Source organism: Felis catus, chromosome D2 (genome assembly GCF_018350175.1).
Source record: "Felis catus isolate Fca126 chromosome D2, F.catus_Fca126_mat1.0, whole genome shotgun sequence".
NCBI classification, from domain to species: Eukaryota; Metazoa; Chordata; class Mammalia; order Carnivora; family Felidae; genus Felis; species Felis catus.
Genome location: NC_058378.1, coordinates 62,575,306 through 62,581,930, shown reverse-complemented (window position 1 = coordinate 62,581,930; position 6,625 = coordinate 62,575,306).

Genomic DNA, 6,625 nt, shown 5'->3' with positions numbered 1-6,625 from the left:
AACCAGGAGAAATACCAGCCACATGGAACAGGGGAGCATCCTGGTAGTCGAGCCAGGTCATGGAGCAGAGGTGCCTAGGACAGATATGACCTGAGAAGTCGAATGAATTCCAGGTAAGTAAGGGAGCCAGAAGAGCCCATGACACCATGGGACAAGCCACGCCAGATCTTGGACCCAAGGTAAGAGTCAGAGCAGACAGGAAATGAGGCAGGAGGTCTGGCTTAGGGTGCAAGCCCCAGCAGTAGGCTCTGAGACAAGGCTGGGTGTGAGAATTTTTTGGGGAGTGGCTCTGAGAATCAGCAGTAGTGGGGTGGGGGCTGAGACAAGGAGAGGAAGGAAGCAAATAAGAAGGTGTTAATAAGAAGTTTACCATTTGGGGGATGCCTGGGTGGCTCCATCGATTAAGCGTCCAACTTCAGCTCAGGTCATGATCTCATGGCTCATAAGTTCAAGCCCCACATCAGGCTCTGTATTGACAGCTTAGAGCCTGGAGCCTGTTTCAGATTCTGTGTCTCCCTTTCTCAGATCCTCCCCCAATCACACTCTCTCTCTCTTTCTCTCTTTCTCTCTCTCTCTCTCTCTCTCTCTCTCTCTCTCTCTCTCTCTCACTCTCTCTCTCTCTCTCAGAAATAAACATTAAAAAAAGAAGTTTACCCTTTGGGGCAGTTGGGGCTTGTTGTACCAGGAATCCCAGGAGAAGATGTGGGGCACATCTCAGAGCAGTCCCACCTCAGGGGTTAGGAAACTAGGTTATTTGTCCAGCAACACCTTCACATGAATAGTTGGGGGCTGCTCCCGCGTGAGGTAGCGCCCAGCATGTGCACTGCCCCACCTGCTCAGGCTAAGCAGGCTTCTACAGCCAGAGGGAGCCCGCCGGCAGAGGATTGTAGGGGCTTGCAGAAAAGAGGCCTGGTTGGGTGGGCCTGCGAACGTGACAAGGTCAGAGCCAGAATAAGTAGTAACTGGGAGGGAAAGAGAACAAGAACACAGGGCAAGTCCTTCAGCTATAGGGGACAGAAGGGTCGTGCGCTCCTGCGTGCAGCCTGGGTAAGGACCATCTGACACAGAGACAGGCAGGGGCAGAGTCTCCGCGGGGACGGCTGGATTGATGGGGAGGTCCTCTGGCCCTCAAGGACCTGCTCCCATGCCCCTTCCCTGTCCTAGGGATGAGCTGGCCACCCAACCTGCAGATCAGACTCTGAGCAATGGAAGGACACCCTGCCAGTCCCTGGTCCTCTGTCACCTTCTAGGTCTCTCTCTCTTCTCCCACTCTGCTCTTCAGGGCCTGCTTCCCCCAAGCACTTGATCCCCAGGCCAGGGTGAGGTGATCCTACTGAGATGGCTTCTCCTTTCCTTCAGCCCAGATCTACAGCCTGACCCTGTGACAGTGGCCCCAGAGCTGTCATTCTGCAAATAACTGTGGCCAGGGCAAAGAGGGGCAGAAGCCAACGTGAGGATCTGAGACAGACATCTGTAAGTGCACGTTTGGAAAAACCCAGACCTCTGAGCAGAAACTCTATTTCAACTTTCTCACTTTATTCTTCCTTAACCTCAGACTGAGGGGGAATAAACCCTCTTTGATTTGTAGACTGAAGTCTTTAAAGAGCTAGCTTGTCTCTTTTAAATTTATTTTTTCCCTTTGCTTGGGGCAGTTGCCAGCGGCCCCAAATGGGAATTTGGTACCTTGGTCAGTTGGCTCAAAATGTCAAAAGTTACTGTAGGGGATATCATGCCACCAATCCATCTTTCCTGCTAATCCAAAAGTCAAATAAGTTCATGGAGGGCTTTTTTTTCCCCTAGAATTTCAGGCTCCCTGAGGACTAATTTCTCTGAAAGCTGCATTAAACTAATAGCACCATAAAAGGCCCATTGTGAGATGTAATTGGTTTGCAGGACTTTCCAATAAAAATAATAAAAAGACTGACAAAGGCAGTTTCCAAAGGTCAATTATCTTTGTGTTGCTTGAGTTGAGTGGAGGTCAGTCCCAGAATCCCATTTTATAGGTGTATTAATCAAAACCGGGCCTGCCCTGCCCATCTGACCCCATCAGCTGTCAGAGAAATCACAGGCTCCACCTCATGTGGATTACCAAAAGGATGCTTTGGGCTCCTCTTTTCCCCAGAAGAGATTGGCCCATCATCACCGTGGATGCAGAGTTGGAAGCTGAAGTTTTCAAGGCAGCAAAACTATACCCTGAACACAAGAAAGAAAAGATAACTCAGTGATCTGGGCAGGTGTATGACAGGCAGTGTGCTCAGAGATAAGGCCACCATCCCCAAGGAGCTGAAGAAGTATGTTAGTCTTGGCTCTTGGTTATATTTAACCAAAACTAACTAAAAACTAGTTTAAGTAAAAGTAAAAATTATTTAGCTTAAATAATGGAATTTTAAGGTTGGCTGGATCCAAGGGCTCAAAGAAATTCCACTCACTGATGACAGAAAGTTCTCATTATTCTCTCTCTCATTTATCTATCATCTATCTATATCTATCTATCTATCTATCTATCTATCTATCTATCTATCTATCACCTTTCTCTGTCTATATCTGCACTGCTGGTCCCTGTTCTCAGACAGGCTGTCTGCTACATGGCAGGCAAGAAGACATGAGGCAGCCTTATTGCCCATTTTCCCCAGTGAGTTACTTCACCATAAAGAGACTTTTTCTCCTAATGTTCACATATCAATTCCAGGAAAACCAAAATAAAACAAAACAAACACAAAACCTCTCATTAGCCCTGTTTGGATCATATGCCCACCCCTGGACCAATCACTATATTCACAGGGTTGCAAGAATATGATTTCTCAGATTGGGTCACATGCTCAGCCCTGTGGCTAGGAGGTCTAGAGAGAGGGCATAACAACATGTTTGACAATCAACCAGATCATACCAAGTAGGGAGAAAAGAGGCTCCCCCAAGGGCAGGATACTGGCAGACAAAATCGTACCCACCCAAAGACAATTACCCAACTTAAAAATGCACTCTACCAAATAAGAATACTATCTGGGGTCAAAAATAGATTAGAATCCCTCTCTATGGAGATAAAAGAAGAAAAGCTAGTCAGGATGAAATAAAAAATGCTATAACTGAGCTGCAATCTCGAATGGATGCCACGGTGGCAAGGATGAATGAGCTGTGAATCAGCGATATACAGAACAAATTTATGGAGAATAATGAAGCAGAAAAAAAGAGGGAGACTAAGGCAAAAGAGCACAATTTAAGAATTAGAGAAACCTGGGCACCTGGGTGGCTTAGTCGGTTAAGCGTCCAACTTTGGCTCAGGTCACAATCTTGCAGTTTGTGAGTCTGAGCCCCACATCGGGCTCTGTGCCGAGAGCTCAGACCCTGAAGCCTGCTTCAGATTCTGTGTCTCTTCCTCTCTTGCCCCCTCCCATGCTCATCCTCTGTCTCTCTCTCTCTCTCTCTCTCTCTCTCTCTCTCTCTCTCTCTCAGTAATAAATAAACATTTAAAAAATTAAAAAAAAAGAATTAGAGAAATCAGTGACTCATTAAAAAGGAACAACATCAAAATTATAGGGGTCCCAGAAGATGGAGAGAGATAAAAAGGGGTAGAAGGGTTATGTGAGCAAATAATAGCAGAAAACTTTCCCAACCTGGGGAAAGACACAGACATCAAAATCCAAGAAGCACAGAGGACTCCCATAAGATTCAACAAAAACTGACCATCAACAGGTATATCATAGTCAAATTCACAAAATACTCAGGTAAGGAAAGAATCATGAAAGCAACAAGGGAAAAAAGTCCTTGACCTACAAGAGAGGACAGATCAGGTTTGCAGCAGACCTATCCACAGAAACTTGGCAGGCCAGGAAGGAGGGTCAGGACATATTCAATGTGCTGAATTGGAAAAACATGCACCCAAGAATTCTTTATCCAGCAAGGCTGTCATTCAAAATAGAAGGAAAGATTAAAAGTTTCCCAGACAAACAATAACCACAGGAGTTTGTGACCGCTAAACCAGCCTTGCAAGAAATTTTAAGGGGGAATCTCTGAGGGGAGAAAAGATGAAGAAAAAAAAAGACCAAAAGCAACAAAGACTAGAAAGGACCAGAGAACACCACCAGAAACTCCAACTCTACAAGAAACATAAAGGTAATAAACTCATATCTGTCAGCACTCACTCTAAACATCAATGGACTAAATGTTCTAATCAAAAGACATAGGGTAACAGAATGGATAAGAAAACAATATCCATCTATATGCTGTTTACAAGAGACCCACTTTAGACCTAAAGACACCTTCAGATTGAAAGTAAGGGGATGAAGAACCATCTATCATGCTAATGGTTGACAAAAGAAAGCCGGAGTAGCCATATTTATATCAGACAATCTAGACTATAAAATAAAGACTGTAACAAGAGATGAAGAAGGGCATTACATCATAATTAAGGGTCTATCCACCAAGAAGACCTAACAATTGTACACATTTATGCTCCAAATGTGGAGCATCCAAATATATAAATCAATCACAAACATAAACTCATTGATAATAATACCATAATTAATAGCAGGGGACTTCAACACCACACTTACAACAATGAACACATCATCTAAACAGAAAATCAACAAGGAAACAGTGGCTTTGAATGACACACTGAGCCAGATGGACTTAATAGATATATTCAGAACATTTCATCCTATAGCGGTGGAATATACATTCTTCTCCAGTGCACATGGAATGGTCTCCAGAATAGATCACATGCTGGGACACAAATCAGCCCTCAATAAGTACAAAAAGACTGAGATCATACCATGCATATTTTCAGACCACAACGCTATGAAACTCGAAATCAACCACAAGAAAAAAATTAGAAACATAACAAATATTTGGAGACTAAAGAACATCTTACTAAAGAATGAATTGGCTTCTCAAGAAGTTAAAGAAGAACTTAAAACGTATATGGAAGCCAATGAAAATGATAACATGAAAACCTCTGGGATGCAGCAAAGGCAGTTATAAGAGGGAGGTATATAGCAATCCAGGCCTTCCTAAAGAAGGAAGAAAGGTCTCAAATACATAACCTAACCTTACACCTTAAAGAGCTGGAAAAAGAACAGCAGGTAAACCCAAAGCCAGCAGAAGACAGGAAATAATAAAGATTAGAGCAGAAATCAATGCTATTGAAACCAAAAAAACAAAAATAAAAACAAAACAAAACAAAACCCAGCAGAAGAGATCAATGAAACCAGAAGCTGGTTCTTTGAAAGAATTAACAAAATTGATAAACCACCAGCCAGTTTGATCAAAAAGAAGAAGGAAAGGACCCAAATAAATAAAATGAAGAATGAAAGAGGAGAGATCACAACCAACACAGCAGAAATAAAAACAATAATAAGAGAATAGTATGAGCAATTATACACCAATAAATGGGCAATCTGGAAGAAATGGATAAATTCCTAGAAACAGATAAACTACCATGACTGAAACAGGAAGAAAGAGAAAATTTGAACAGACACATAACTAGTAAAGAAATCAAATTAGTAACGAAAAATCTCCCAAAAAACAAGAGTCCAGGGCCAGATGGCTTTCCAGGGGAATTCTACCAAATATTTAAGTAAAGGTTAACACCTATTCTCTTGAAGCTGTTCCAAAAAATAGAAATGGAATGAAAACTTCCAAATTCTTTCTATGAAGCTAATATTACCTTGATTCTAAAACCAGACAAAGACCCTACTAAAAAGGAGAACTATATACCAATTTCCCTGATGAACATGGATGCAAAAATCCTCAACAAGATATTAGCCAACTGGATCCAACAATACATTAAAAAAAATTATTCACCACGGCCAAGTGGGATTTATACCTGGGATGCAGGGCTGGTTCAATATCCACAAAACAATCAATGTGATTCATCACATCAATAAAAGAAGGGACAAGAACCACATGACCCTCTCAATAGATGCTGAGAAAGCCTTTGACCAAATACAGCATCTTTCTTGATAAAAACCCTTAAGAAAGTAGGAATAGAAGGATCATACCTCAAGATCATAAAAACCATATGTGAACGACCCACCACTAATATTATCCTCAATGGGGAAAAACTGAGAGCTTTCCCCCTAAGGTCAGGAACAAGACAGGGATGTCCACTCTCACCACTGTTATTCAACATGCTATTGGAAGTCTTAGCCTCAGCAATCAGACAACACAAAGCAATAAAAGGCATCCAAATCGGCCAGGAGGAGGTCAAACTTTCACTCTTTACAGATGACATGATACTCTATATGGAAAACCCAAAAGATTCCACCAAAAAACTGCTAGAACTGATCAATGAATTCAGCAAAGTGGCAGTATATAAAATCAATGCACAGAAATCGGTTGCATTCCTATTCACCAATAATGAAGCAATAGAAAGAGAAATCAAGGAATCGACACCATTTACAATTGCACCAAAAACCATAAAATACCTAGGAATAAATCTAACCAAAGAGGTGAAAAATCTATACACTGAAAACTACAGAAAGCTTATGAAAGAAATTGAGGAAGACACCAAAAAATGGAAAAAGATTCCACGCTCCTGGATAGGAAGAACAAATATTGTTAAAATGTCAATACTACCTAAAGCAATCTACATATTCAATGGAATTTCTATCAAAGTAACACCAGCATT